Source organism: Jatropha curcas, chromosome 7 (genome assembly GCF_041381405.1).
Source record: "Jatropha curcas cultivar XTBG-Jc1 chromosome 7, XTBG_Jcur_1.0, whole genome shotgun sequence".
Classification (NCBI taxonomy): domain Eukaryota; kingdom Viridiplantae; phylum Streptophyta; class Magnoliopsida; order Malpighiales; family Euphorbiaceae; genus Jatropha; species Jatropha curcas.
Genome location: NC_143157.1, coordinates 6032857 through 6042160, shown reverse-complemented (window position 1 = coordinate 6042160; position 9304 = coordinate 6032857).

The window sequence follows — 9304 nt, the reverse complement described above, 5'->3', positions numbered from 1 at the left end:
TGATTGCCCATGACAATGATATCGTCAACATAGATAAGACATTAGATAGTAAACGAACCTAGAGGAAAATAGTATATAGAGGTATCAGTTTTAGAATCTTTAAAACCAAGGCTGTAAAGAACATCAGTTAAACATTTGTGCCACATCCTGGGAGCTTGTTTAAGGCTATAAATTGATTTTTTCAGGCAACAGACATGATCAGGAAGACGATTGTTAACGTAACCAGATGGTTGTTGCATAAACATAAGAGTATTAAGAGAGCCATAAAAAAATGCATTAGAGACATCCAATTGTTTGACGACCCAATCTTGTTGAACAATAATAGAGCCGAATTGTTGATAGCTTAACAATTGGATTTAAAGTTTTGGTGAAGTCTACGCCTGGTCGTTGATGAAAGCCTTTCACCACAAGGCGTGCTTTATGTCTGTCGAGGGAACCATCAGATTTTGTTTTAGTCTTGAAAACCCATTTAAAACCAATGACATTATGAGTAGAAGAGGATGGTACCAAATTCCAAGTATTATTTGCAAGTAAGGCATTATATTCCTCAGTTATGGCTTGACCCCAATGAGCATGTTTAGAAGCTTGAGTGTAACTGGTAGGATCATTTGGTAAGGAAAGAGAAGCAACCAGAGAAAGGGGCTGCTTGTTTGAAATTTTTATTTTAAGAGCGGGTTATCATTGGATATTGTCGAGTTGGTGCAACATTTACAGAGTGATCTATTGAGGATAACTCTCTTGGACCAAGTCAAACTAGTTAGTTTTTGATATTTGATTTTGTTTAACTGTAAATAGTTTAGATATTGTTTTGGAGATTTTCTATATTTCAAATGTAATCTGTAAACTCTATAAATATGTATCTTGCTTCCTTGAATAATATAACAAACATTTACACAAGCAATCTGATCCTTTCATGGTATCAGAGCCCAAAATACTCAAACGACTTTTTTTCTTTAGATCCTACAATAGCTACAACTCCTCAAGTTGCTTCTACAACAATTCCCGTTAATTCCCAAAATACTCTGATTGCCATCAATGCTGCCACTCAGCTTCCGCTTAAATTAACCACCCTTAACTATCCCTCATGGCGGGCTCAGTTTTACGCCCTTTTAATTGGTCTTGACCTCACTGGCTACATTGATGGCGCGTTGCCATGTCCACCCTCCACCCTCACCAATGGCGAAACTGTTTCCGTCAATCCTGCTTATGCTCTTTGGTTTCGTCAAGATAATCTTCTTCTTCATGCTATTTTAGCTTCTGTTTCTGAATCACTGGTTATTCTTATTTCTTCGTCAAAAACATCAGCTGAGGCTTGGAATAAGCTAGCCTTATGCTTTGCGAATAAGTCCCGTTCTCGAGTCATGCATCTCAAAGAAAGACTCTCACAGCCTCGTGGCACCAAATCTGTTTTTGATTACCTTCAATCTCTTAAATCCACTGCTGATGAGCTTGCTCTCATTGATAAGCCTTTATTTGATGATGATCTCACTATTCACATTCTAAATGGTGTTGGATCCGAATTTCGAGAACTAACCACTGCCATTCGAGCACGGGAAACACCCATTGTTTTTGAAGAACTACATGAAAAACTCTTGGACTTTGAAAATGTTCTTAAAAAAGAAAATTCCCCTGAAATTTCCATTCAAGCCCATGCTACAAGACGCAATTACCAGCCCCGAAATTCTTTTCAAAACAATGGCAACAGTTTCAATCAATCTAGAGGACAATCCTCTCGTTCTTCTCAACCACGCAACAATGGAGAATTGCAAATTCATTGTCAGTACTATGATCGGTTTGGTCATTCGGCCAAAGATTGCTTCAAGATAAAAAACGATCAACTCCAAATCCAACTAATAATGCCACAATGACCTCGAATCCCAGCTCCTCCCCCTAGCTTCTTGATTCTACAGCTTCCCATCATGTCACAAGTGATCTTGGTAACTTGTCTGTTCATTCCGAATACACAGGCCTTGACGAAATACTTATTGGTGATGGCTCAGGTTTGAATATAACACACACAGGACAAACAAATCTTAATCATTCTTCTCTCTCCTTCACATTATCTGATGTTTTATGTGTTCCTACCATGAAAAAAAAATCTAATCTCTGTTGCCCAAATTTGTTTTTCCAACAATGTTTCCATTGAATTTTTTCCTTTTCTTTTTAAGGTGAAGGATCTCAACACGGGGGTGCCTCTCATTCAAGGGAAGAATAAAGATGGCGTGTATGAGTGGCCTATGGCGGCTCGTTCACTGTTCACCACACCTGTAGCTGCTGCTAGTGTTGTGGTCAACTGGCATCATCATCTTGGTCACCCGTCTACCAAAGTTCTGTCTCATTTGTCAAAAAATAATTCCTTTATTATCTCTTCTAGTAATTCATTTTGTAAGTCTTACTCTTGTAATAAAAGTCATCGATTACCTTTTGGGGAATCGTCGTTATCGTCCAAATCACCTTTAGATCTTGTGTATTCTGATGTCTGGGTTCCTGCCCCTATTAATTCAATTGATGGTTTTCATTTCTATGTTATTTTTGTAGACCATTATACTCGTTATACATGGTTATTTCCAATTAAACACAAATCTGATGTTTCGTCTATCTTTCAAACATTTAAAGCTCAAGTTGAAAAACAATTTCAAAAATCTATTGTTCGTCTCTACATAGATGGAGGTGGTGAGTTTCTAGCTCTCAAATCTTTTCTTGCCGCCCATGGTATACAACATTTACTTACTCCTCCTCATACGCCACAACATAATGGCATTTCTGAAAGGAAACATAGGCACTTAGTTGAGACTGGTCTCACTTTACTACAAACAGCTTCGCTTCTTGTTCACTTTTGGTCCTATGTTTTTCAAACATCTTGTTACTTAATTAATCGTCTACCTACACCAGTACCCTCTATGTCTTCTCCTTATGAGAAACTCTTTCAAACTTCCCCAAATTATTTAAAAATACGGGTCTTTGGTTGTCTTTGCTTTCCTTGGCTACGGCCATATACGCGTCATAAATTACAACAAAAGTCGTTTCCGTGTATCTTTTTAGGTTATTCTTCTACTCAAAGTGCCTATCTTTGCTATGATTTTAAAACTGGAAGAACATACGTTTCTAGACATGTGAATTTTGAAGAGTCCATCTTTCCTTATATCTCTCATAATTTAAGTCTCCCACGTGTTGCTAACTCTGCTAAGCCTTCTTGGCTAAATTCCATTACCCAAACTCCTTCCTTTTATCATGTTCCAGTTAACCACGGCACTACATATTTACAACAGGTTGGTGAATTGGTGGATTCGCCGTCGACTACTCAGGTACAACTATCATCTCCTTCTTCTTTGGCTGATGGGCAATCCCACCTTCCACCTAGCTCTTCTACTCCATCTCCACCTTCACCACACCCGTTATCCCCATTCCAAACTTTACCCCCAGCCAGTCCTACTCCATCTCCATTAATGTCACCACCAAAAGTAACCTCTCCACACCAAAATCCAACAAATTCTGCCTCTCCCTCACCTGAGCCAGTTTTACCAACTTGTGTACATTTTATGACGACACAGTCTATGAACAACATTTTTCGACCGAAGCAACTTCACTCTTCTGTTAAACATCCACCACCTTCGTTTGTTGAGCCAACTTGTGTCACTCAAGCTCTAACAAATAAAAATTGGAGAACTGCTTTATCTGCTGAATTTAATGCTTTGTTACAGAATTGCACATGGAGTCTTGTTCCTTTACCTCCAGGTAAGAATGCTGTTGGATGCAAGTGGGTCTTCCGTATCAAACGGAATCCCGATGGCAGTGTTGCTCGACATAAAGTGAGATTAGTCACGAAAGGATTTCAATAACGTCCAGGCCAAGATTTTACTAACACATTCAGTCCTGTTGTTAAACCGGTTACTATTCGTGTTGTCTTGACTATTGCTTTGACCAATGGATGGAACTTGCAATAGTTAGATGTCAATAATGCGTTCCTTCATGGACTGCTTACTGAAGAGGTATACATGGTTCAACCTCCTGGTTTTGTTGATCAGACTCATTCCTCCTTTGTTTGTAAACTACACAAGTCGATATATGGGTTGAAGCAAGCACCAAGGGTATGGTATACAGCTCTTTCGCAGTTTTTATTATCCTTTGGGTTTAAAAATTCCAAAGCAGATGCTTCGCTTTTCATTTATTCGGATGCAGGTTCTGTGATATATTTTCTTATTTATGTGGATGACCTTATTATTACTGGCAATAATAATCAGCTTATTTCGGATTTCTTGTTGAGTTTGGCCAATAAATTTTCTATTAAAGATCCACAACGATTGCATTATTTCCTTGGCATCTCTATTAATCAGTTTAATGGTGGGCTTTTGTTATCTCAGCATCAATATATCTTTGATTTGCTCAAGCGATGTCGAATGGAAGATGCAAAATCTATTGGCTCTCCTATAAGTTCAGTGACTGCTCTTCGTCTCAATGATGGCAGTACTGCAGTTGATCTGAAACAATATCGCAGTGTAATTGGATCTTTGCAATATCTTTCCTTCACCCGACCGATATTTGTTTTGTTGTCAATAGGCTATCTCAGTTCATGCATCAGCCCACTGAACTACATTGGCAAGCACTGAAACGAGTTCTCCGGTACCTCAAAGGTACTGCTTATCATGATTTACATCTTCGTCCTTGTAATAAGTTTTCAATTACAGCTTTCTCAGATGCTGATTGGGGGGGGGGGGTGATAAAGACACTTTGCTTTCTACAAGTGCATGTGTTATTTTTCTAGGTACTGCACCAGTGTCTTGGCATTCAAAACAACAGCGGACTGTTGCTCGGTCTTCCACAGAAGCCGAGTATCGCTCAGTAGCAGCCACAATGTTTGAGATTTCATGGCTTCAAAGTTTGCTTTAAGAACTCCAGCCTACAGTTATTTATAAGCCATTAATCTTGTGTGATAATATTGGGGCTACATACTTCTTTGCCAATCCTGTTTTCCATTCTCGCATGAAGCATTTATCTCTTGATTATCATTTTGTCCGTGAGAAGGTAACTTCTGGTCAACTTATTGTTCAACATATCTCTAGTCAGGATCAGCTTGCTGATTTGCTTACTAAGCCCCAGTCCAAAGTTCGATTACGTGTTTTTCGACCCAAGATTGGCATCTCTGATGGAAGCTCAATCTTGCGGGGGTGTATTGAGGATAACTCTCTTGTACCAAGTCAAACTAGTTAGTTTCTGATATTTGATTTTGTTTAACTGTAAATAGTTTAGATATGATTTGGAGATTTTCTATATTTCAAATGTAATCTGTAAACTCTATAAATATGTATCTTGCTTCCTTGAATAATATAACAAACATTTACACAAGCAATCTGATCCTGTCATGATCATCATTGTGACTAGAAGAACCAACTGGTTGTAAGGTAGAAGGAGGCTCAACAATAGGCAATAAGACTATAGGAAGTGATGTAGTTGGAGACGATGTGACTGGAGGTGGTGTATCAGCATATGACGGATCATGAAAAGCTAGAACAGTTTCAGGCACAACTACTGATGCAGTCATAAAATTAGTAGTCTGGGTAGCTTCTGGGGTAATGGATGAAGGCAATAGAACATCACTAGCAAAAGGAAACATTTTTTCATTAAAGACCACATGCCGTGAGATATACATTTATTATCAACAGAATCAAAACATTTATAGCCTTTGTGAATTTTGCTATAGCCCTAAGAAAATACATCGGTTGGAACGAAAGTCAAGTTTGGATTTAGAATAGGAGCGTAGTCAAGGATAGCATGCACAACTAAAGACTTTAAGTTGGTGATAATCAGGCTTATGCTTAAAGAGTAGTTCAAAAGGAGTTTTGTGATAAAGCTTAACCATCGGCAATCGATTAATAATATGAACAGCATTATCAAAAGCAAATGTCCAAAATTTCTTTGGAAGAGAACAATTAGATATCAAAGCTAAACCGGTTTCAATAATATGACGATGCTTGCTTTCCGCACACCCATTTTGTTCTAGAGTGTAGGGACACGAAGACCGTTGTGAGATCCCGTTAGCAAGAAGATAGGACTCAAGAGCCTGAAATTCACCACCCCAATCAGATTGAAAACTCTTAATTGGCAATCCAAAGTGTTCTTCTACCAAAGATCGAAACTGAACGAAAAGATTAAAAACATCTAATTTATATTTAATAAAATATATCCAGGAATATTTGCTATAATGATCATAAAATAATACATAATAGTGAAATCTGTCAATAGAAACATCACCAGCAAAACCCTATAAATCAAAACAAATTAATTCAATGGGTTGATAAGCTTGAAAATCAGACAAAACAAAAAGTAACCTATGACTTTTGCTCACAGAGCAATCATGACATAAAGTCTTAGATATAGAACTAGAACTAGAATTGGAACATAAAATAGAACTAGATTGCAAGGCTTTCTGAACAATAGGAATGGAAGCATGAGCAAGTCGATGATGCCAGGTGGATAAGGTAGCAAGAAATACCAAATGATGAGGAGAAAGATCGCAAGGTCGAAGGTAGAATATAAAGACCCCCTTTATTCTGGCCTTTGAATAATATTTTCTGGGTCACCAAATCCTTAGTCAAATAATAATAAGGAAAAAATTCAACAGAAACATTATTAGACTTGGTAAAAGAGCTAATAGATAGCAAACCATTAGTAGCACTAGGGACATGTAAAATATCTTGAAACAAAAAATTATTATCACCAACTGAAAAGGAAGATGATCCAGTATTTAAAATAGAAAGAGAGGAACCATTACCAACAACCACTTCTTCAGGTTCTTGATATTCAGAATGGAGAGTAAGGTTTTCTAATTCTGCAGTTACATGATGCGTAGTGTTAGAATCCATTACCCAATTTTGGCAACGGGAATTTGTACGGGTAAAGTTGGAGGTAGGTTGTGGTTGGGAGTTGCGTTGCTTGTGAGGAAAAGGATGAACATTGGCATAGTGACTGATACCATTGTAATTAAAACAAGTCACAATAGAGTCATCACTTGTATTGGTGGAAACACCAAAGGAATTATTTGGACCAAAACTGGTGAGAATTGGTGAGAATGGACCATGATTAGGTTGAAAGGAAGTACCAGAGAATGACCTTGCTCTCTTTGGCAGTATCCCCTGCCACGACCACGACCAGAATAAGACTGACGCGATGCATAGTTTGTCGTAGGAGCAACTGAAAAACTAGACTCAACATTAATTTCATTTGCAAGTTGACGTTCTTTTATTAATAACATACCAAATAGATCATCAAAATTAACATCTTCATGTCGTGCTTCAAGATTATGTGTAAGCGGTCTATAAGAGGAGTTAAGACCATCCAGAATGTAATCAATTAAGTCCTCTTCAGGGATAGGATGTTGAAGAGCAATTAACTGATCGAAAATATGTTTAGCCTTTTGTAAATAACCAATAATGTTATCAGTGCCTTGTTGCAATTTATGGAGGCGAGATTTCAACTCCTTATGTGTGCACAAGTTTTGTCCAAGCCGCTACCACTGTATCAGCACCAATAATCTGTCGAAGAACACTCTCACTAACTGACGAGACAATCCAACTCAACACACATTGATTTTGTTGTTCCCACTTAACATAAGCAGGATTTGGTCGACTCCCCTCAAGAACTAATGATGGCGGAGCAATAGAGGAATCCAGATGATGAGCAAGACCACAACCTTTCAACATAGGCATCAATTGAGTCTTCCAAAGCAAAAAATTAGAAGCAGTCAATTTGATAAGTAATTGATGCATGAGATTCGACATGATTGTTGGTAGTGGTGGATTCACCATGATAGTTGGCTGGGTGAAAAAGAAATTAAGGTTTCAAGAGATCTAGGTGGTTAAATCTCTTACAGCTATAATACTATGTAAATGTTAGATGCTTATTTGTACAAGTTATTGTTTGATCGAGTCAACAATAATAGTGGTTTAGTGGAGTCAGTTTGTTTCCTAGTCTTTAGGAAAATTTGCAGGTTTTTGGTGGTTCTATTAACATGGCATTTTGTTAGCCTATTTTTAGCTAATTCAGTTGATGTACAGCTCTATAAAAGAGCTCTTTATGCTTTATTGAATAAGCATCTCATGCAATACAATTCTTTTTCTTGCCTTCACTTTCTACTGTTATATTTTGGTATTAGAGCCTGGTTACACATAAAAGCAGTAGCTAACGAACAATGGCTTCCTCAGACAACTATGTACAACCAACAATTCCACGCTTTGATGGTCACTACGATCATTGGAGCATGCTCATGGAGAACTTCTTGAGGTCCAAGGAGTATTATAATGTTGTTGAATCTGGAGTAGCAGAACTAGTAGCAAGAACTACAGAAACACAGAAAACAGATTTTGAAGCCTTGAAGTTGAAAGTTTAGGAAAATTTGCAGATTTTTGGTGGTTCTATTAACATGGCATTTTGTTAGCCTATTTTTAGCTAATTCAGTTGATGTACAGCTCTATAAAAGAGCTCTTTATGCTTTATTGAATAAGCATCTCATGCAATACAATTCTTTTTCTTGCCTTCACTTTCTACTGTTATATTTTGGTATCAGAGCCTGGTTACACATAAAAGCAGTAGCTAACGAACAATGGCTTCCTCAGACAACTATGTACAACCAACAATTCCGTGCTTTGATGGTCACTACGATCATTGGAGCATGCTCATGGAGAACTTCTTGAGGTCCAAGGAGTATTGTAATGTTGTTGAATCTGGAGTAGCAGAACCAGTAGCAAGAACTACAGAAACACAGAAAATAGATTTTGAAGCCTGGAAGTTGAAAGATCTTAAGGCTAAGAATTACCTTTTTCAAGCAATTGATCGTTCGATTTTGGAGACTATTCTTTGCAAAGAAACCTCCAAGCAAATTTGGGACTCCATGAAGAAGAAGTATCAAGGGAATGTGAAGGCAAAAAGGGTACAACTTCAAGGTTTGCGAATTGAATTTGAGACTTTGCATATGAAGTCAAGTGAGTCAATAGCAGATTTCTTTTCAAAAACTATGGCAATTGAAAATAAGATGAGGATCCATGGAGAGAAAATGGAGGATGTCACCATTGTTGAGAAGATTCTTCGATCAATGACACTAAAATTCAATTTTGTTGTGTGCTCTATAGAAAAATCTAAGGATATTGATGAACTCTCTATTGATGAGTTGCATAGCTCTTTGCTAGTTCATGAGCAGAAAATTATCCAGTAGGATAAAGAGGAGCGAACATTGAAAGCAACGACAGAAAATAATTCTAAAATAAGTGGAGGTCGAGGAAGGGGCCGAGGTCGGAATAGAGGTAGAGGAAGT